The sequence below is a fragment of the Pinus tabuliformis genome, chromosome 8, assembly GCF_031772625.1.
Source record: "Pinus tabuliformis cultivar Carrire ecotype Pingquan chromosome 8, CPIR1, whole genome shotgun sequence".
Taxonomy (NCBI): domain Eukaryota; kingdom Viridiplantae; phylum Streptophyta; class Pinopsida; order Pinales; family Pinaceae; genus Pinus; species Pinus tabuliformis.
Genome location: NC_142294.1, coordinates 1,930,084,747 through 1,930,107,236, shown reverse-complemented (window position 1 = coordinate 1,930,107,236; position 22,490 = coordinate 1,930,084,747). Strand labels below are relative to the sequence as shown.

Below are 22,490 nucleotides of genomic sequence, written 5' to 3'. Positions count from 1 at the left end.
AACAAGATACTGCATAGGTTCTACATGGACATGTGTAGACCCATGGAGACTCTAGTGACCAACTGGAGGAAAGAGCATGCCACTTCAGGTGAGGAAGTGGATGTGGCTATTTACTGACAGTTGGTGGGTTCACTCATGTATGTTGTGAGCACACTACTAGACATGTGCTTTGCAGTCAACCAACTGAGCCAAGCTATGGTTAGGCCAACCAAACCATTTTGGAGGGCAACTAAGCATGTTCTATGGTAACTCAGATGCACTATCCAATTCGTACTTTACAGAGGTAGTGAAGTTGTGTGGCTTTACCAATGCAGATTGGACAGGTAGTCCATCAGACCAAAAGAGTACATCAGGTGGAATTTCCAGTGTTGGGTCCACGACATTTTCTTGGTACAATAGGAAACAAAGATCTGTGGCACTCAACTTGGCATAAATAGAATACATGGTTGCAAGTCAAGCAAAATGTGAGGTGATCTGGATGAGAAAGATACTTGTTGGCTTGTTTGGTCAGATGATGGATCCAACTGTGATTTACTGTGCTAATCATAGTTTCATCAAACTCTTTGAAAGTATTGTTTTTCACAATCTATCCAAGCATATTAATATCTGGTATCACCATTGACAGGATTGTGTGCAGAGGTAGATTATGTTGTTGCAGTACATTTCGATAGAGGAACAAGATGCTGATATTTAGACAAAAGGTTTGTCAAGAGAGAAGTTCAAGTTACACAGGTGGAGGATAGGCACGAGGCTTCACCCAATGAACCTCTAACATATCATGTGCATTCATGGCATACTAAAAAATACTCCTAATTTTACTACATATTGGAAATACCTGTAAAAATCACATTATTTAACCATCTACCAATACGAACCCAATACACCTTCCTAATTTACAAAACCCCTACTTTCATTAGATATTGTAGGAATCAATTTTTCATTAACATTTTTTATACCTCTTTATATTTTTTTCATTAACTTTGAGCTCCATTTTTAACACCTACCAATATAAAAACCCTTTACCCCCTAATATATGCTCAATATATTATGCCATTTTTACTCAATATATATATGAATATGAACCCACGTTGTATGGTATTTATCCCCCAGTGAAGCCCTCATGAAGATAGGGGTGGTTGATAATCCCTTTTGTCCTCAAAGGGAGTGTTGAAAATGTAGCAAGAAAATCTCAGTTTGACTTTGCCTTGGTCAAACTAGAGAAAAATCGCATTTCTATTTCAACATAAATCTTGAGGTAGTTAACTGAGGTAACATGGCACTTGTCACTCAGTTCCGTTAATTCGATTTTTTGAAGATTAAGTTTTGTTTAGTATGACTTATTGCTAATTTGTAGCAATCTATTTCAGTTAATTTGAATTATTGTTAGTTAAACTAGTTCTAATTGTCAGAAAAACTAGTGGAGGTCAAGTTGTGGAAGTGGAAATTCAACTACACTCAGTGATCAACTAGTTAATTGATCAATCAACCCAAAATAATTGTTGCATGTAGCGAGTTTGAGTTACCCAATTGAGATGGAGATTCCAAGGTAGTGTACTATCAGTTGTAGCATATTCCCATGTGTACAGGTGGTGCATGCAGTTAGAGGAAGGACCTAGAGGAATTTCACAATTCAATAGTGGGAAATTCCTAAATAATAGGGATCCATTTCCTGGAGGAACAACACAATGAAATAGGAGCTTGGAGGGCTTGAAAATTGGCTAATTGTTGGCTAGAGTGAGTCATTCAGGTAAAGGGATAGACTATACACTTGTAGGATGTGCTCAAGCTTTATAAATCATATGTACCACTATCTATCATATGCACCCCCCCTCCCCACATTTTCTTATGTCATGGGCCACCCCCTCACCACAATCCACCTCCACCATGTATTAACGAGCACTAATCACAGGCATTGAATCGATGCCCCATGCTAATAATGCACCTAGTCACTAATTTGACCGTGGAAATTCAAGAGTCCTTAGTCCCAGAATTGGGAATGAGTTTGGGTTTTCAAGAATTTTCCCATGAGCAGTGGTTACGTATTGATTGAGATCGAGGGTTTAGCACCACATCGAGGGTTTAAAAGGAGTTATAAACTAGAGGCATGAGAACAATTCAATTTTGAACTGAGAGAGATAAAGAGATTGCATCACAACTAAACAAAAAATGAATTACACATATTCTTCACACTAATGCATAAATATTATTTTTAGATGCCGCATGTGAACTCCATATTGAGTACAGAAGGAATTGCACATCTCCCTCATACTAAAAAAATACAAAGCAATTATAGATAATATATATTTTTAAACTTTAAATTACATTATCCATCAATGTCAATATTATATTAGATGTCAAGTATGAAATCGGTATTGAGTATTGAAGGAATTACACATCTCCCTCATACTAAAAAGTAGAAAGCAATTATGGACAAGATTAGAATGTTTTTTACTTTCACTTACTTTATTTCTCAATATCAATATTACTTTTCCACTCTACAACGGACTATGGAAGAGATGTGTAGTTGTAATGTAAGAAAAATTGTATGTGAGCATTTTAAATATTTTATTTTTAATTAAATTTTAAAACTTATTTTTTTATCTTAAATCTAAAATAAAATAGATATGGAGCAATGTAATGGTGTAAAATAATAATTCTGTAAGCATATTTAAATTTAGTTAATAAGGACATAAAAACTTAATACTTATAATAAACTTACAATATAATATCCCCATTTTACCTGATCTTAATTTATAAAAGAAATATAACAAACAAAAATTATTAAATTTGAAAAATATGAATTACAAACCATGGGCAAAAACTAATAGATTAAATAAATATAAAGTACAAAACCATAAGCTATAACCAAACCATGGGTGATAAAATTTTGTCAAAAGATACTTTAACACAATTAAATCTAATGACTGAAAATTAATGGTTTAGTAAGTTATAGACCCAAGTGATATTTATATATAATATTTAATTTAATAGAAATGATAAATTTCAGAATTTAATAATATTTTTAAAATTAGTTACGATAAATAAAAAATAACTAATATTAATGTAGGTAGTTAAATTTGACCATCAAAATTTACATAGTAATTAAGTTATTATACAAAATTTGTGCCTTTTTTAGGTGCATAATCCATTTATGTATTCAAAAGTGGATTTTAAATTACAATAAATCACAATGTTGCTAGAAATGGTATAGCTAGATCGCGAAAAAACATTTTTTCTATGAGTTAGACTAGGCAGAATTATATTTAAGATAATAATTAATTTATATTAATTTACAAGTTTAAATTCGAGCAATTAAAAAATAATTATTTAAAAAATAATAAATAAATATTTTTTTTAAATTACTTTTTTTTTTTTTTTTTTCCTGAATCAGACTAATCTATTATATTACAAAAAAGTCAAAAATTACAGCATCAGTGTTACAACAGAGCCGTAGCCCTGTGATTCCTGTCGAGAGATTGACAGATTGCCCAGGATTAAACATGTCCAAAATTAGATAGGTACAAAAATTGGAAGCGATGACAAACTAGCATAACGACACAGGTCATTGCATAGGACCGACACTTAAAACATGTGGATAGCCGACACTGAGACACATAAGGACTGAGTCCTAACACATACAAGATGACAGTGAGAAAAAACAGAGAAAACTTTCCCTTCTCAGCGACTAAGAGCGAACAACAGGTCGAGTTATTCGTCATCGGTGGTGTGCGGTTCGTCCTCTTCTTTGCCCCTGAAGTGCTTGGGGATGTCCGGGTCGGGAAGATGGATCCTCTGCGCGGGTTCGCTGGGGCCTGCCTGAGAGTCTGGGGAGGAGCTAGCCTTGATGGGGCGTAGCAGATCGATAGTGGGTACTTGCATGTCGATTGTGGGAACAAACCCTGGAACCCGAGGTGGGTTTTCCTGCATAGCTTCCTCTTGACCTCCTGGATTGCCACAGTGCTCCACAGAAACCAAAATGATGAATGTTGAATTTGCCAGAGAGCAGGGAATTCGATACCTGACCATGGGATGCGCAGAGTGGCCACAATCCATGATTTCTCTATGCTCCGTTGCCTTGCCGCGGCCAACTGCTCGTCCCCTGGAGCGACGGAGGTCTGAAGAAACCTCAATTGAGGAAGAGGGAGAAATAGCATGCCTCTGAGCCGAAGCACGACCCCTGGAGCTTCCGCGCCTGCTAATCATCCTTTGGCGCTCACGCTGCATCCCCAAATTGGCCAGAGAGCTGGAGAATCCCTGCGTAATCTCCCTCAGAACCAGAGAATAATCCGACGCTACCGTCGAATGCCCAGACCTTATGCAAGACTGCGGGAGAATGACAGAGGTGCCAGGCCTTTGTAGCGCCATTTTTCCACTTCCCAGGAGAGCAGTTAAGACCGAAATGACTTGAATTAATTCCCGCAGAGGGACTGCCGCCGCCAGTCTTAAATAACCACCGGCTCTATATTGCGTGGCTCGTCCGGGCTGACACATGCCCATGTGACGAGCCACTAACCTGCTACGCGCTGGAGCCACCCGCATCCGGGATTTAAATTACTATTAATATATTATAATTTATATTAATTTATAAAATAATATTTAGGAAGCAAAACACTAATACTTAAGTATATTTGAGACATGAAATAAAAACTAAAATTATATTATTTTTAAAACCAACCTAGATCCATTTTAACTACGTATCTACCAAGTACAGAGTATCTACCAACTATAGATAGGGATAAAATCTCTTGAGATATAGAACTCTTTTAAAGTGAAAAGAGATTTGATCCCACTTGGTGCTTCGTAGACCTAGAGTTAATAGATCTAGGGTGGTTAAATACCACTTGTCAAATCCATATTGAATAATGAACGAATTATACATCTTCTTCATGCTAAAAAGAAGTAGAAATAAATTATAAACAAAATTATTAACTTTATAAGCAAAATTATTATCTTTTACTTTTAATTATTCTCTCTTCTTAATTAAATCTTCACACAAGTGCTTGGTAGTTCAACCCATTTTTAGGAAGATAGTTTTAGAGACAGCTAGTTAAAATATTTTTAGAAAACTCATGCAAATTATAAAAGTGATTTTGGAAAATTCCTTATATGTAAAAATTATTTAAGGATGAGAATAGCATACAAGGCCACAATATAGACTTTCTCGGAGGCTCTGCGGCTCGGATCTGAAACGATGGCTAGGGTTTCCGAACAGATCTGCGCCGCCGTCGCACCACAGATCAGAGAAGGGGGCACCAGTGAAACAATGCGCAGTCCCCTTAGGAGATTGGTAACTGGGCTCATCGAATCAGACGCCCGGTCAAGGATTTGGTACTGTATCGAACCAGACAGAAATTACCCTGCGGTAAATCGATCCTCGCTCAGGTATTGTCTCGCTGTTTTTGATAATTCCCAATTGGTTTGGCCTGGATCTTCCACCGGGCAGGAATATAATGAATCAAAACAGACTCAACAGAGCCTGGAGATATCCCTTCCTTTCTCGGCCCAAGACGTTTCGCTCAGGACGGATTTGGGATATATTATACTCTGCTTTCGATGGTTTGCCGCCAATCAGCCGGACCCTAACCTATATTGTGTAGCTGTGATCACCCCAGCAAGGATCAGTATTGCCGGCGCGGATGGAACCTATCTCAATCCGCAGACTCAAACTGCAATTAAGGGTAAGAACAGAGAGGTTTGGCCGGAGACAGAAGCGCGAGCGGGAGTCACAAAGAATACTGGCACATTTCCATATGGAAGGAACATGTGCGACACAGATCTGATATCAGAGAGCCTGGGGAACCCCAGATCTGCCATTTTTTCGCCAGATCTGGCTCATAAACCAATGAATCAGGGCCTACTCCTCATGAACACAGATCTGATCCAGATCTTCATTAAATCGATTGAAGGCAAACATATCTGCATGAGATTCAGTAAGGGGATGAGCATACACGATTTAAAAAAGAAGATCCAGGGTCATCTTGGAACCCCAGCTCAATATCAAAACCTTATATATTCTGGGTTCAGTTTGCAGGACAACCAAACACTCCAGCACTACGGCATTACCAACGATTCAACCATCATTCTTAATCTTCGACTGTGTGGTGGAAGCACTGGTACCAGCTCAAAAAACACCAGCTCTTTTCGGGATGCAGTGAAGGGGAAAAAAATGGAAAATAAAACAGCACCACCAACAGAGTTACCAGGACCCTACATTGTGGAACAAAAGCCAGAATCACCAACGTTACAAGTAACTATGCCAGAGGTAATTAGCCTTCACACCGATTTATCTCAAAACGCAGTTATTTGTAGATTTAATGGTTTCTGGCCAAAATCAGATGCCCTGCATCAATGGATCTCTACAACATGGACAACAAACTGTGAAATTTACCTCTGCCCTAAAGGGTACTTCATAGTTAGATTCAACTCTGAACAAGAACGTGACAACATTATTAATCAGGGTCCTTGGTTCTGGGGCAGTGCTGGCCTCTTCCTCACCCCCTGGTTTCCTGATTTCGACGCCAACACAATGAAAGTCTCAACGATGCCGGTTTGGGTAAGGCTACATGGTCTCCCTCTACACTTCTGGCATCATAAAGTATTAGCGGCCATTGGGAATTCCCTGGGTAAATTCCTAAAAATGGATGAAGACAGAGCTATTAGGGGCATTTTTACATTTGCCAGAATATGTGTAGAAGTGGATCTGAGTCAGGGGCTACCCGACCACATCACGCTGAACTTCAATAACTCTCAATGGATACAACAGCTCGACTATGAGAACACAGCGTTCCGGTGCAGGGGATGCACGCAAACAGGGCACCTACAGTATAACTGCCCTTTTGCTCGAAAGGACCCCAGGGGAACCAAGAAACAACAGAAAAAGCCGAAAGGATGGCAGCACACTGAACCATTGGAAGAAGAGGACATAAACGTGGAGCCTACAGAGGAACAGCCAGAACCTGAACCCCAAATGCAACAGACACATACTCAGGAAGAGAATGCCCAAAGTTCATACTTGGGGCCACACATTACAGATCTGCAACAAGAGCCGCAAATGGAAACAAGTGGCATCAAGCGAGCACACAGATCTGAGGGCTCAGAATCTTACAAAGAACTTCAACTCATCCCAATGGAAAATCAGCTAGCTATTATTACACCCAGTCTTGACACTGGTGGTTGGAGACGGGTTGAGAAGAAGAAGGGTAGAAAAGTTTAGCTTTGCTGATACATTTTAATTTTTATTTCTATTGCAGTAGTTTCCGGTTATTACAGGAACAGTCATATACTATTTTGTGTCCTTTTTGTTTGCTGCCTGTTACCACAGGTACAGCGATCTGAATATGCCTCATGGCATCTACAAAATGTAATTTTATCAATATGAATAAAATTACGACTTTTTCCTAGGGGAAAAAAAAAGCATACAAGGCCACAAAAGTGTAAAAGATGATTTTCCTTTTTATTTCTACCTCTCTATAAATATTTTCAGGATATCAGAGCATGTCTAAAACTCTACATAAAATGGAGAATAAATCATGAATAATGAGAAAAGAAAGTTGGTTTAAGTCTCACATATGAGAGAGCATACAAATCATAAGATCCTAGGGTTTAAATTTTAGCTCATTAAGATCACGAAGAAACAAATCTGAGTAAATCTGAGTGAGAGATCTGCATAAAAGTGTTGAAGAGTTTTTGTTTTTGTCATTGAGCCATTGCAACTGATTGCGAGATGAGTTGCCACCATCACTGGCTGTTGCCACTCCTAACATTACGAGACCCTGCAGTCTCTGCATCCATATTGGAGCGAGTATTTTAAGGTTCTTAAAAGCTAATGCTCACTGAGTTTTTTTATGTGATTAACAATTTGTTAGCTACCATTCTGCAGTCTCTGCATCCATATTGGAGCGACTATTTTAAGGTTCTTAAAAGCTAATGCTCACTGAGACTTTTTATGTGATTAAAAATTTGTTAGCTACCATTCAAAAAATCAGAAGCATCGCACCTATATGTTTTTGGTGCCCCTAATTGAAATTGGCAGCGGTAGATGAGAAGTCAAAATTTAAGGTGAGGAATACGGTACAATTTGTAATTTAAGGTAAAGAATATGATGCACTTAAAGTGAAAGTTTTTTGAAGTGTGAAGGTAAAAAATGATAAGCCTTTTATCAAAGCCATTTACTTATTGTTTATTATATAAGCCCTTGAATTCAACGGGCATGTTGGCTTTAGTTATGGTTTATTATATAAATTCTTGAATTCAAGAGATATGTTTTTGTTAAAGTTGTATTTAGAAAAAAACACGAGTAATATAGTGTTTCAATATATGGCAGGTTAAAAGATGAGCTTTATATGTTTTTTTATTTATTTATTATTATTATTGATTTTTTTTTTAAGTTTATAATTTTCATTAGTTTAAGAATATTATTTTATTTTGGTAATTAATGTTTTTTATTTTTAAAAAAGGAAATAAGTTTTTAAGAAAAAGATAGCTAGTGTAGAGTAACAGATTTATATAGTTATAGTCTTTTCCTTTTATTAATATGATTTTTTTGGTTCTTATGTACTATTATTTATTAATATATATTTTCTCAGTAGTTTTTATTTATAACTATCTATATTTGTTGGTAAAATTTATGAATTTTGGGTCATTAAAATGAAACCAAATTACAAACATATTATTAATGGAACATTGTTTTAAATAGGTTTGAGGAATCCTCGTGTTGGGTAGTCTATGAGACTATGACACTAGATTAATAAGATTATCTCATTGTGAATAGGAAGTATGATGTAGAAATATTGTTTCTTATTCAAAAAGGCTTGGATGACAATATTCTTTCTAATATTGTAGCAACAACCAAGTTGTAAGAAATTGGAATATTATGGAAACAAAATACAAGGAAAGAGAGAGCAACATTGATTAGCATTGAGTTGAGTCATAGAGCATTTAAATTGTTAATGAAGTTTCCAGTGTAATGGGAGAAACAAGAGATTTTGATAATGTAGAAGTAACTAGAGATGTTGTGGAAGAGTTACCAAAGTAAAAGAAAGTATACAAGACATGGAGACTACAATTGTTGAAGAAATTGAAGAAGGAAAACGTGATTATGTACAAGATGTAGTGCATGGACATGATAAAATAGTGAGGTTGAGTGTGTAATTAATACACTTGTTGAGATGAAATTTAAATTTTCTTTATCACAACAACAACATGTGAGGATAACCTAATAGTGAAAGTTGAATTTGACTATGAAGTTGAATTAACTTTCCTTGAAGAGTGGCTTGCAAACCATTAGTATGATGAAAGTGTTTATGGAACAATTATCATAACTACAACATAAGAAGGAATAAAAAAAATTGAAGGAAACCATGAGAGTTGTTGAAGCTATTGCGCCAACAAAAATGGAGATGAAATAACACAAAGATATTGCTTTTAATCTTACACATGTCAACTCAAAAGTTTAATCAACAATAGCTGAGGTAGATGTAGAAAAGGAGCCAAATGAAGATGACACTCAATAAATTTAAAGTTGAAGAACAAGAAAAAGTACATAGAATACAAAGTTTAGAGCAAAAGAGAAAAAAATATTTATGCAATGTATAGCTGAGAACAACCCCCACTAAGTTTTTAAATTGATCTAAGTGTTGTAAGCCTAGATGAGACTAACATGCAATAGTAGTTTCAATTATGGAGTGTTAAAAAATAATATCTCTTTTTAATAGAATGATTTAGTTGTTAGTTCAAGCCATTTTAGAAACATATTTTTACACATTATGAATAAGTATAATTTTAAGATAAACTATCCTTATATTTTACATGAACTAAAATTATTACTGATACCAATATTAATAAATATTTGTATATTTCCATAATTTAGGGTTCTTCCTACATCAATTTTTCTAACTATATCCCCCTTTCATTTCCTATTTATTACTATCTGACACTATCATATTTTTTCACATTTTCATCCTTATAATAAAATTTATGAGCAGATTCAAAATGTCTATAATCTAAAACTCTCATGCAATGGATCTAGAAACAAATTCCCAACAAAATTGAGATCACATAAGCTTCAAATTTGAAAAATTATACAAATTCTGGATATATTTACAAACAAATAGTTTAAGTGATTCTAGAAAATTCCTGATCAATGTAAAATCTATTTAATGACCATAAACCTTATGAGAATATTAAAAACATCTATAATCTCAAAACTCTCATGCAATGGATCCTGAAACAGGTTCCCAACAAAACTAAGATAGCAAAAGCTTCAAATCTAGAAAATTCTTACAAATTTTAAATATCTAGATAATTTTAAGTGATTCCTTCTATTCATCCTCTCTAGACACAACCAACAACAAAATCATTCGTAACAAAATTATTGATAACTAATGATAAGGCCAATGGGAAGTAATATCCTCCAAACTTTGACAAACCTGATCACAAATAGAAAGAATACAGTGCTAGGACCTTTAGGTGATAAAACCTGATCAGCAAGCGATGACCTAAAGTTTGCTCAGCAGATAACAAAGTAAAAAGTTATGTTCAACCGGAGGACAAGCCTAATGGCTGAAAAGTATCCACGGCCACACTGAGGTGCATCTACAGTTAATAATCAATCCGGTATCATTTTCCTTCTGTTTTCTTTCGAGCAATCGTTGTTGTACATCATTTTGTCATATACAGATCGATTTTCACGAGTCGTATCACCCAATATGACATGTCGAGTCATGTACAGGCTATCTCAGGGATGAATGGATGAAATGAATTTGCAATTTTCACATTAAAATGTCACAGTTCTGCAATACACGTCACCAATCTTCGTATGAAATGCTCAAGACGTCTGCTAAATTGGTTTTAACCGTAGGGTTAGTTTCACGTCCTTATTATGATGAGGATTGGGAGGAACGAAATCTCAATCACGCTTTATCACAATAATGATATTCCAATTCTCAGATTACATCCTAAATATATCTATTCAAATTAATTAAAAATTTGGATAGAGTATATATACATTATTTTGAGTAGAGTATATATACATCTAAAATCTTGGATAGACTATATACACATCATTTTGGGTAGTGTATATATACATTTATACGTTTTAAAATCAATTTTTTTTAAACCAGAAAGCAATCTTTATTTTATAAAGAAAAAGCCTGATATACCAATTTGACATAATTGTAACATTAAAAATGAATTATTCTTATTGTTATTAATAATTATTATCATTATTAATAACACCATAATTGTTTTTGAACTTACCAATCCCAATCACAGATAGAAAGCAAACACTAAATGTTTGTTGAGCAGATAGCTTGTAATAGCTGAAGCATCCAGGACCATCGTGAGGGACAACTATAGTTATTAGTCAAACCGGTATCTTTTTTGAGCAATGATTGTTCTACATCGTCTTGTCATATCCAGATCTGTTTTCAAAAGTCTCATCACCCATTGACCTCTCAAGTCATGAACAGGCTATCCCTAGTTTCACGCCATTATTATGATAAGGATAAATCTCAATCACGCCTTTATCGTAATAATAAGGATATTTCAATTTTATGTGGACTACACCCTGGCCTCCTTATTTCAGTATTCTGTGGATTACAACCTCGCCACCTTAATCTGTTTTCAGCTGACCCATTTTGCAAATAGTTTCTTCTGCTAATTATCACCTTCCTGTTTCCAAATTTTGGTTGTATTTTCCTCCTCGCAGGGAACCGAAGAAAATACACATCGAAGAATACTTTGAATTCTGCAAACATACTTGATGTCTCACACAAATTTCTGAAAACCTACTTTGTGCCTTTACAAACAAACTTCCTCAATTGGTACTATTTTAGAACAATCCCATCACAAATAAGAGGGGCTGGAATATTTAAGTATTTTTGGTCGATTAGATTTATTAGATTTATTAGTTTTTTGGTTTAATATTTTTCAACTAATAAATATTCCAGCGCCACTTCCCTTTTCATGTCCCTCCCTCATAAACTTGGTCAACATTGACTATTAGTTTATCAAAATGGCATTGGTAAAATCTATTGATTCATTTTGTTTTCTTAGCATCTACCATTAAAAGAACTATATAATGTTTCACTTTGAATAAGTATTCAATGTTAAGACCTCTCCATATGCTCAGATGATATATGAAAGTTAAGTGAGAATTTGAACTGATCAACTCTACAAGAATACATGAAAATAAGTAGTGTATTTTAATTATGTGAGTAATGATTTCTCAAAGATACCAGTGTGTTCTGTATATGAACCCCTTCAAACGGGGCTTATTTCTATTGATTCTATGATTCTTATAGGGCATGGTCAGCGAGAATTAATTATTGGGGACAGACAAACCGGCAAGACAGCAGTAGCTAGGCGGTCCGGGAGTGCCGGGGGAATAGGACCGAAACATGCCACTGAAAAACTCTACAAAGACAAAGAAAGATGGGCTGTCAAGAACGTAGAGAAGGTAGAGTGGGTAATTGGTTAGATCTGTTGGACACCTAATCCTAAGTGGGTTAGTGTGCAATTCGAATGGACAAAAGCAGTCCAAGAGACCTTGGGATCTGAAACCCAAGAGTCACAACATTGTATTATAAATGTACATCTCATGTTAATAAAAAATGTACTCATTGATTTATCTTTCCTATTTTATGTTTCCCCATGTGTGTTTAACATGGTATCAGAGCAGGCGTATTCCTGCCCTGCATAATTAATTTGAGCCATTTGTTTTATGGCCTTTCTACGCAGTTTATTTTTGCCATGAAATTCATGAATATTTTCTCATGAGGTCTGCTAAATTTTAGCTGCACTCTGTTTATACTGCTGCTGGTGTCTGTTGTCCATAAAATTTGCTGCCCCTCTGTCTGACTGTTCAGATCTCCAACTGTCATAAACGTTTCAAAAAGGGCGCTTTTTGCACCTGCGCCTCCATTGATTATTCTGTGCTCAGATCTGAAATAATCTGCCTTTGCCTTATTCCAGCACTGCCTCATAAACACTGTACGTTAAATTTCTTCATGAATAGCGCTGGTTCATGACTGACAATGCTGAATGGTGTATGATGAATCTGCGTGGCACTGGCCTGACATGCTGATGAGGGTTGGTTGAACGCTGCTGTATATTAAATCATAGCAGTGTCGTTTCCAGTTTTAGCGCTGAGGCTGACATGCCACCATCGATGAAGGTCCAGCTCCTGGTATGCCAATGGTATGCTTATGATTCAAGTTTGAATACGTTATGAAGTTGAATGCTCCTGTTGAATGCGTTATGAATTGATATTGAATGGTATGCCTTCATCGTTTGGTTCATTGAATGGTCTATTGAACGTTGAATGGGCTCTGCGTTTTTTGATATACACCTGTTTTGTATATGGTATTGAACTGACTTCTGGTATATGCGTTTGAATGAGTTTGGTAACGCTGTCGAATGGTATCAACATTTTAATGCTACCCATTGGCCCTGTCATTGTCATTTTAACTGAGCGTATAGATTTCTGGGCACATTCTTGTCATAACTGAGTACATTCCTCACTGGAGATGTCAATTATATTGTCAATCTCTCTATATCTTCTACTAGATGAATCAACGACTTGAAAGCGTTCAACTACTATGATGCATTTCACTTGCTTCCAAGCCTGTTTCTTCGGACGGGAATTGAACGAACCCTTTGGAAATGAGAGCAGGATTGAATTGATTGTATAACAATTATTGTAAAAGAATATTACAGATATATATTGAAGAATGTTTGTGGCGGGATACGAAGTGCAATTACTACAGGAGGCATCCTTGGGTGTACAAAGCTCATCGGATGAACCATTATAGAAGAAGCTTTGGCCGTCCATCTCTCCCCAATCGAGCCGCATAAGGTTTTTATCGATGTGTTGATTTCGTTGTGTACAGTTCAAAATTGTTCCCTCCATGTGTGTATATAACTCGTTTTGAAGATCTAGATAAAACTGCCCCAGGATTTCGGACCGTAGCATGCCCTTGAAGTTATCACGGAAGCTGTCAAGGCTGTGGAAAGACAGTTGCAGACGTTTCACCACCGTGAAAAGAAAAAGTTGCCTTCTTTTCTGGATTGGTTTGGATGGTGCATCTGGGATGCTTTTTACACTGATGTTACTGCTGAAGGCGTGGATGAAGGTTTGAAAAGCTTGTCAGAAGGTGAAGGTGTTGCAGCTCGTGTGCTTGAGAATCTTGGAGCTGACCCCAGCAATATTCGTACGCAGGTAATTCGGATGGTTGGAGAAAGTACAGAAGCTGTTGGTGCTGGAGTTGGAGGCGGTAGCAGCAGCAACAAGATGCCGACTCTTGAGGTATATGGAACGAATTTGACAAAACTGGCAGAGGAAGGCAAGCTTGATCCAGTGGTTGGAAGGCAGCCACAAATAGAACGTGTTACTCAAATACTGGGATGCCGTACAAAAAATAATCCTTGTCTTATTGGTGAGCCTGGTGTAGGAAAAACAGCTATTGCTGAGGGACTTGCGCAGCGAATAGCTTCTGGAGATGTTCCAGAGACAATCGAGGGTAAAAAGGTGATCACTTTAGATATGGGTTTACTTGTTGCTGGTACCAAGTATTGTGGAGAGTTTGAAGAAAGATTGAAGAAATTGATGGAGGAAATCAAACAGAGTGATGAGATTATACTCTTCATAGACGAAGTTCATACTTTGATTGGAGCAGGTGTAGCAGAAGGTGCAATTGATGCAGCCAATATTCTGAAACCATCTCTTGCACGAGGTGAAATTCAGTGTATTGGAGCCACCACCTTGGATGAATACAGGAAACACATTGAGAAGGACCCAGCACTAGAGAGGAGATTCCAACCAGTACAAGTGCCAGAGCCAACTGTTGATGAGACGATACAGATACTGAAAGGTTTATGTGAGCGATATGAGATTCATCACAAGCTTCGTTATACTGATGAGTCTTTGGCGGCTGCCGCAAAGTTGTCGTATCAATATATCAGTGATCGTTTCCTTCCTGACAAAGCAATTGATCTGATTGATGAGGCTGGTTCTCGAGTACGCCTTCGCCATGCACAGCTTCCTGAAGAGGCTAGAGAACTTGACAAAGAACTCAGATAGATTACAAAAGAAAAGAATGAAGCTGTTCGAGGCCAGGACTTTGAAAAGGCTGGAGAGCTACGTGATCGTGAGATGGAACTTAAGGCACAAATTTCAGCTTTAACAGAGAAAGGAAAAGAGAAATCAAAGGCTGAGAGTGAAGCAGGAGATGATAGCCCATTAGTAACTGAGGTAGATATTCAGCAAATTGTATGTGCATGGACAGGCATTCCAGTTGAAAAAGTGTCAACTGACGAGTCTGACAAACTTCTGAAAATGGAAGAAACACTCCACCAACGCATCATTGGGCAAGATGAGGCAGTTAAAGCTATCAGTCGAGCTATTCGCCGTGCAAGAGTTGGCCTTAAGAATCCAAACAGGCCAATTGCTAGCTTCATTTTCTCAGGACCTACAGGTGTTGGCAAATCGGAGCTTGCCAAGGCATTGGTTGCGTACTATTTTGGTTCAGAGGAGGCAATGATAAGGCTAGATATGAGTGAATTCATGGAAAGGCACACTGTTTCCAAGTTGATTGGTTCACCCCCAGGATATGTAGGCTACACTGAAGGAGGGCAACTAACTGAAGCTGTTAGAAGACGCCCTTATACGGTGGTCCTTTTTGATGAAATTGAAAAGGCTCATCCAGACGTCTTCAATATGATGCTTCAAATTCTTGAAGATGGAAGACTGACAGATAGTAAAGGATGGACTGTGGACTTTAAGAATACCCTTTTGATCATGACTTCTAATGTTGGGAGTAGTGTGATTGAGAAGGGAGGCCGTGGAATTGGTTTCCAGCTTGATTACGATGAGAAAGATAGCAGCTACACAAGGATCAAAAGTCTTGTCAATGAAAAGCTGAAGCAATATTTTCGACCTGAGTTCCTCAATCGACTAGATGAGATGATTGTGTTTAGACAGCTCACAAAGACAGAGGTGAAGGAAATGACCAGACTTGAAGATGCATTAAAGTTACTGAATATCCTAATTCATTCCACTGTTGATGGGATGGTAAAAGTCAACAAAGAAACTCTTTTTGACATTCAAACTTATTTGCAAAATGCACAAGAAAAAATCGATTTTTTGCAGCTTGAATCACAGCTACAGCAAGAAGAGCTACATCAAAATAGACACCATTCTGAACCTGTTTTTGTTCAGAACATTAAGACAACCACCCATCAGCAGCATGTTAATAATGTTACAGTTCATTCAAATAAAGCAGCAGTTGTACATGCAGATGCAGAAACTCAATCTGCACTTCCCAAGCCCATCATCAGACCTTGGGAACAGCTTGTCCACAACAAGCACAAAACTGGTCTTGGATATTACAAGGACTTGTCCTTTCATATTCCAGACTATGCCAAGCCCATTCAATTTCAGAGTGCTGGATTTATTCATGACAGTTCACCTGCTCTTCATGACAGTTCAGCTTCAGGTGTTCCAGATTCTGCCCCTCTTCCACAGCAACAACAACAACAAAAACAACAGATCGTGAAATGCCAACACTGTGACCGAGTTGGCCATTTGAAAGATCACTATTTTGATCTTCATCCATGTAAGCACTGTCATAAAACCAGTCATTCTTCAAACAAATGCTTCAAAAACAAACATCCTGCAAGAACAAAGATTCATCTTGGATGGATCGCTTCTTGGCAATGGGCGTCAACAGCCAAGAAGATATTCCAAACACATGTCAGAACTTGTTCCAGAATATTGAACAGTCTTGCAGTTGAGTTTTCTCCATCATCTCACCTTGTATCTGACAGGGGGGATGGTCATCTACAAGCTTCAAAGTCACATCAAGCGAGCCTGAGCCACAACCTGCCATACCAGTTTCAGAGTTGTAGCCAGTGACAAAGATGCCTGAACATGCCTTCAGTTGGCAATCTGGGACACTTCCTCTAGCAGAAGACTCCAACTTCTTGCCAGTTTTGGAAGAATTCGAGGAATTACAGAGTTGTTGGTCATCCTTAAACCATCACAGATTGAGAACACTTCCTCTAGCAGAAGACACCAGCTTCTTGCCAGTTTTGGAAGAGTTCAGGAATTGCATTATGCATTCCAGAGTTTTTGGTTATCCTTCAACCATCACAGGTTGAGACTTCCCTTTTCAGGTTGAATTTTTACCTTTTATGTGGGGTGAGACCTCCCTTTTATGGTTGAAGGTTTCCCTCTTTAAAACAATAGGATCACTTCCTCTAGCAGAAAACTTCAGTTTCTTGCCAGTTTTGGAAGAGTTCCGGGAACTGCACTAAGCGTTCCAATGTTGGTGGTCATCCTTAAACCACCACCCTTTATACCAACATTTCATAGAGCACATTCAGCCTAGTGCTGCCATGCATTTTTTGCACATTTTGTATTACAGCTCTTTTCTTGGACTCATACATAACCCTTCGGATTAAGGGGGGGAATGTTGGACACCCAATTCTAAGTGGGTTAGTGTGGAATTCGAATGGACAAAAGCAGTCCAAGAGACCTTGGAATCTGAAACCCAAGAGTCACAACATTGTATTATAAATGTACATCTCATGTTAATAAAAAATGTACTCACTGATTTATCTTTCCTATTTTATGTTTCCCCATGTGTGTTTAACAAGATCTAATATAGATCGTACATGGGCGATAGTTGGGCGATAGTTGGAGTCGGCAACTCTCATAGAGTTACTTCATCTGGGATCCATGGGGAAGAGGATCAAGTTGGCCCTTGTGAACAGCTTGATGTACTATCTCCCTTCAACCCTTTGAGCAAAATGTGGTAAAAGGAAAAAAAATCCATGCCATGGACCGACCCCATCGTCTCCACACCGTAGGAACTACGAGATCAGCAAAGGCTCCTGTCATAATGAACCCGGCAATGTATTGATGATGAGTATATAATGCAGCTTGGGTGGTGAAGTCTTATGCTATGAATGCATAAGCTGGTAAAGAATACATGTGTTGAGCTACCAAGGAAGTTATAACCCCCAAGGAAGCTAAAGCAAGACCCAATTGAAAATGAAGAGAATTATTGATTGTGTTATAAAGACCCTTATGTCCGCGTCATAATGTTTTTTGTCCTTTCATTGGAATTACTAAAGGTGAAGAGCCATGTATGAAGCAAACTTGCAATTGCAATAACATGGTTGTTTTATGTGTGCATGAAGAATGCATAGTTTAGTGATGGTGAAGAGCTTTGTATTTAGGAAGCTTGTCATAAGATAGTTATTTTAATAAAATCCATGTATGTCTTAGTGTTACTGATATGCATTGTTATTTGGGTATTTTATTAAGTTGATAAGTTTATTTTATAATTTAATAAAAGGGATGAATAATTATGCTCATGCTCAAATTTTTCATTAACATATGGTTTTTTTTAAAATATAAATAAAATATTCTTTAAACAAAAATAACAACATTAACTATAATAAAAAGACAATACCCTCATATATATATATATATATATAAAATTAATTTTAATTTTAATTAAAATTATTAAAAATTTGCATTTTCACATTTCATTGTAATGAAGTTGTCTAATTCTTATAATTTTTAAAATATTTCAATACAACACTTCAATAAATTATTTAAATATAAATGTTCACTTATCTATTTCAATATTGATTTTATATATGTATAAATAGAAAAAGAAGGAAGAAAATTAATGCTGATAATAATAAAATATTTTAATGCTAAAAAAAAGAGTAATAAGAAAAAAAATAGCAATTCAATTATTTTTTAGTAAGAAAGATAGAGATATGTAATTCATTTAATTCTTAATATAGAATTAATATGTAAAATTAAAAAATATTATTAGTAATAAAAACAGATAGAATTTTTTTTTTTTTATTGGTAAAACTTGTGCACTACTTTCACTACTTTATATTTTGTCGTTTTTCTTCAGGTATGTTTTCCATCAATGTTGGGTCTCATGTCCTTTTTTTTCGTTTTTTTTGGTACGTTCCTCTGAACAAGTTTTACCCTTAGAGTTCCAAACCCTCTTCTTTGTGATGGGACTGTTCTAAAATACTACCCATTGAGGAAATTTGTGTAATGGCATGAGTTATGTTTTCAGAGATTTATGTGTAACACCTAAGGTATGTTTGCAGAATTCAAAGTATTTTTCGATGTGTATTTTCTTTGGTTCCCTCCAGGAGAAAAATACAACCGAAAATTGGAAACAGAAAGGTGAGTAGAAGTTAGGCAGAAGAAACTATTTGCAAAATCGATCAGCTGAAAACAGATTAAGGTGTCGAGGATGTCATCCACAGAAAATTGAAATACGGTGGTGTTGTTGCAATCCACAGAAAATCGAAATGTCGTTATTGAAATTTTATTCCTCTCAATTCTCATAATAGTGGCGTGATACAACGATAGCCTGTACATGACTTGAGAGGTCATTGGATGATAAGACTTTTTAAAATAGATCTGTATCTGACATGACGATGTACAACAATCATTGCTCAAAAGAGAACGGAGGAAAGAACATATATTATTGTTATTGGATGCTCTGGATGGAACTTGATCGTTAATTTGTCTGTTATGGCGTGATTTGTTTGTGAAATACAATTTAAAAATTTACACAGTAGTCAAAATCTTGAAATTAAAAAACTGACCAAATAAGTGTGAAAACTTAAATTTAAATTTGACTAGTGACTCTGTTTTGAAATTCCAACCCTCAATCATTGTTTCCTCCATGCTCTAGCTATATAGGTTTAGGTTTGTCCTTCAGGTTGAACATAACTTGCGGTCCTCCATGCTCTAGCTATATAGGTTTGTTCTTGAGGTTGAACATAACTTTTTACGGTGTGTTGCAAGCTACGATGTCTGATGATCGGGACGATGGCTCAACAAACATGGCTTGATGATCGGGACGATTTCTGCAGGGTTTATTCCCTCAAGGTTCAAACAGTGTATTCTTTCGATTTGTGATGGGGTTTGTTCAGTTCATAGGAAACTCCGTTCCAATGTTGGTGTTATTACTTTTCAATAAACTATTTTATGATGGAGTATATTTATCTTATTTTCAGATTCTTTAAAGGTTAGATGCACAGAAGAAACTATTTGCAAAATGGGTCAACTAAAAAGAGATTAAGGTGGCAAGGATGTAATCCACCGAGAATGAAATATCATTCTCTCAATGCTCATCATAATAAAGATGTGAAACAGGGAAAATTTTAAGAACCCCCTAAATTTATAAATATAATAAATGGGAGAATCTCCATGGTATATAGGAAAAATGGAAGGCGATTTTATCAATAATATAATATGTATATATATTTTTTTGGCGAATCTCTCACCAGGCATGGCGAATATTTTACTCAATTATAAAATCTTGTAAGATCTTGGCGAGTCTTTCACTAAATAATAAAACTTTGTAAAGTCCTAGCGAATCTTAGCATAGGCTACACGCTGGTTTAATTCCCCTATTTAAATAGGCTACATTCCAGTTGAATATCATGGGTCAATACCATGTGCCATTTTGGTGAATACCATGGGTCAATACCATGTGCCATTTTTATTTTTATTAATTCTAATATTAGGGTTAATAATGGTTTTTTGCATGGTATTAATAACAATCTAGTCCATGGTATTTGTCCCATAGTATTTTGGCCATAGGTTTCACTTAAATATAACCCATTAGGTTTCACCTAAATATAACCCATTTTTTGAGTGTTCGTAAATATAGGGTGACTTATGGAGTAAATATAAAAAAATGTTTTATTTGTTTACCATACCTCTAGTTTATTTATATTTTTATTAATTTACCATACCTGTTTTACAAATATGGTATTTGGCCCATAGGATTCACTTAAATAAAACCTCTTTCTTGAGCCTTCATAAATAGAACGAGGGTTATGGACTAAATATAAAAAGAGGTTTTATTTATTTACGATACATCTAGTTTATTTATATTTTTATTTATTTACCATACATTTTGAGTAAGTATAAAAAGACGTTTTATTTATTTACCATACCTCCACTTTACTTATATTTTTATTTGTTTACACCCTTACATGTATATAAGGTGACTTATGGAGTAAATATAAAAAATGTTTTATTTATTTACCATACCTCTCATTTATTTATATTTTTATTAATTTACCATACCTCTTTTATAAATATGGTATTTGGCCCATAGGATTCACTTAAATAAAACCTATTCTTGAAAATGGGCGAATGGATTCACTTAAATAAAACCTATTCTTGAAAATGGGCGAATGGAAGGTTGTAAGTCCTAATTTCAAGGGCTAAATTTACCTTTTTTACCCTCTCCCTTAAAATAAGGTGGGCTATTTGAGGTGATTTGTAAAAATGTACTATGATACAAAATATTCGCCCACTAAAAATTTAAAACCCCTTAATTTCGCCAAATGGCGAACATTCGCCCCTAAAATTATCCTTGATCGTGAAACTAACGATTAGGGTTGGACTTTGGAGTTTTGAATAATATAATGAAATATCACTCTCTCAATGCTCATCGTAATAAGGACGTGAAACTAACGATTAGGGTTGGAATTTGGAGTTTTGAATAATATAATGATGGAATCTAAATTATTTTCATTGATAATGTTGATATTTATTTTTTTATCATTCTTCTACGAAGCTGTTAATAAAATATTATTTTTAATATATATTTTTTATTTTATCTTTTTTGTGTAAGTCAGCATTTGATATTAACAAAATGAAAATATAGTACAAAATTTCTGCATTAGCAGACTATGGGTCATTAAACAGCAGGCCTTACTACAGGAGACCAGAAGAGAACAGAGTAACTGAAAACTAGAGAAGACAGAGTAACAGAAAACTGAAAGCCACCACACCACGAAGGGCGGCATAGGACTAGAGCTAACGAAAGGACATAAACAGAGGAAACCTAGACAGTGAACATATCAACCCGCTGAGAAGAGGGAAGCGAGGATAGAAAGCCGCGAAACAAAAGAGAAGTCCGCCGAGGACGAGGAGTCTGAGAGACTTCAGAGTCAGATACGTTTAAACATCTCCAGGGCTAGTGCAGACCTTGACATGTGAAGGCTTGCTGTCTTGACCAATGACTTGTCATAAAAGTTTAATCAGGACCGTGAGTTTCTTGTCAATCGTGTCGACCTATTGGTGCAATGCACTCAGCTTGAATTCACTGCTTTCCACGACCGCCATATGATCATGCATCATGGCTTCTGTGAACTGCTGAAGCTTCCGCAGCTGCTCCGCATGTTCACCCTGAATATCCATTTCTTTCGCAAGAAGGGTCTTCATACGCCAGCTCTCAGCTTGAGTTCTGACAAATTGAGTAGCGCGAGTGCTGAGTGTTCCCGGGTCGTGGATCCAATCCACTTCTTTCCCAATTTGCTGGTCTGAAAGCTTGTTTTTCTCTTCCTGGACTATGGCTTCTAAGTCGATAATCTTACGCTTGTTCCTTTGTGAGGTCTGCGTCTCATACATCTCTCTCGCTTGC

At 36.4% G+C, this 22,490-nt stretch overlaps 2 pseudogenes; both read left to right on the top strand.

Annotated features, from left to right (window-relative positions):
• Positions 1-13,156: 13,156 nt before the first annotated feature.
• Positions 13,157-15,228, top strand: LOC149244225 (ATP-dependent Clp protease ATP-binding subunit ClpA homolog CD4B, chloroplastic pseudogene; annotated as a pseudogene).
• Positions 15,152-19,966, top strand: LOC149244224 (chaperone protein ClpC, chloroplastic pseudogene; annotated as a pseudogene).
• The last annotated feature ends 2,524 nt before the right edge of the window (positions 19,967-22,490 follow it).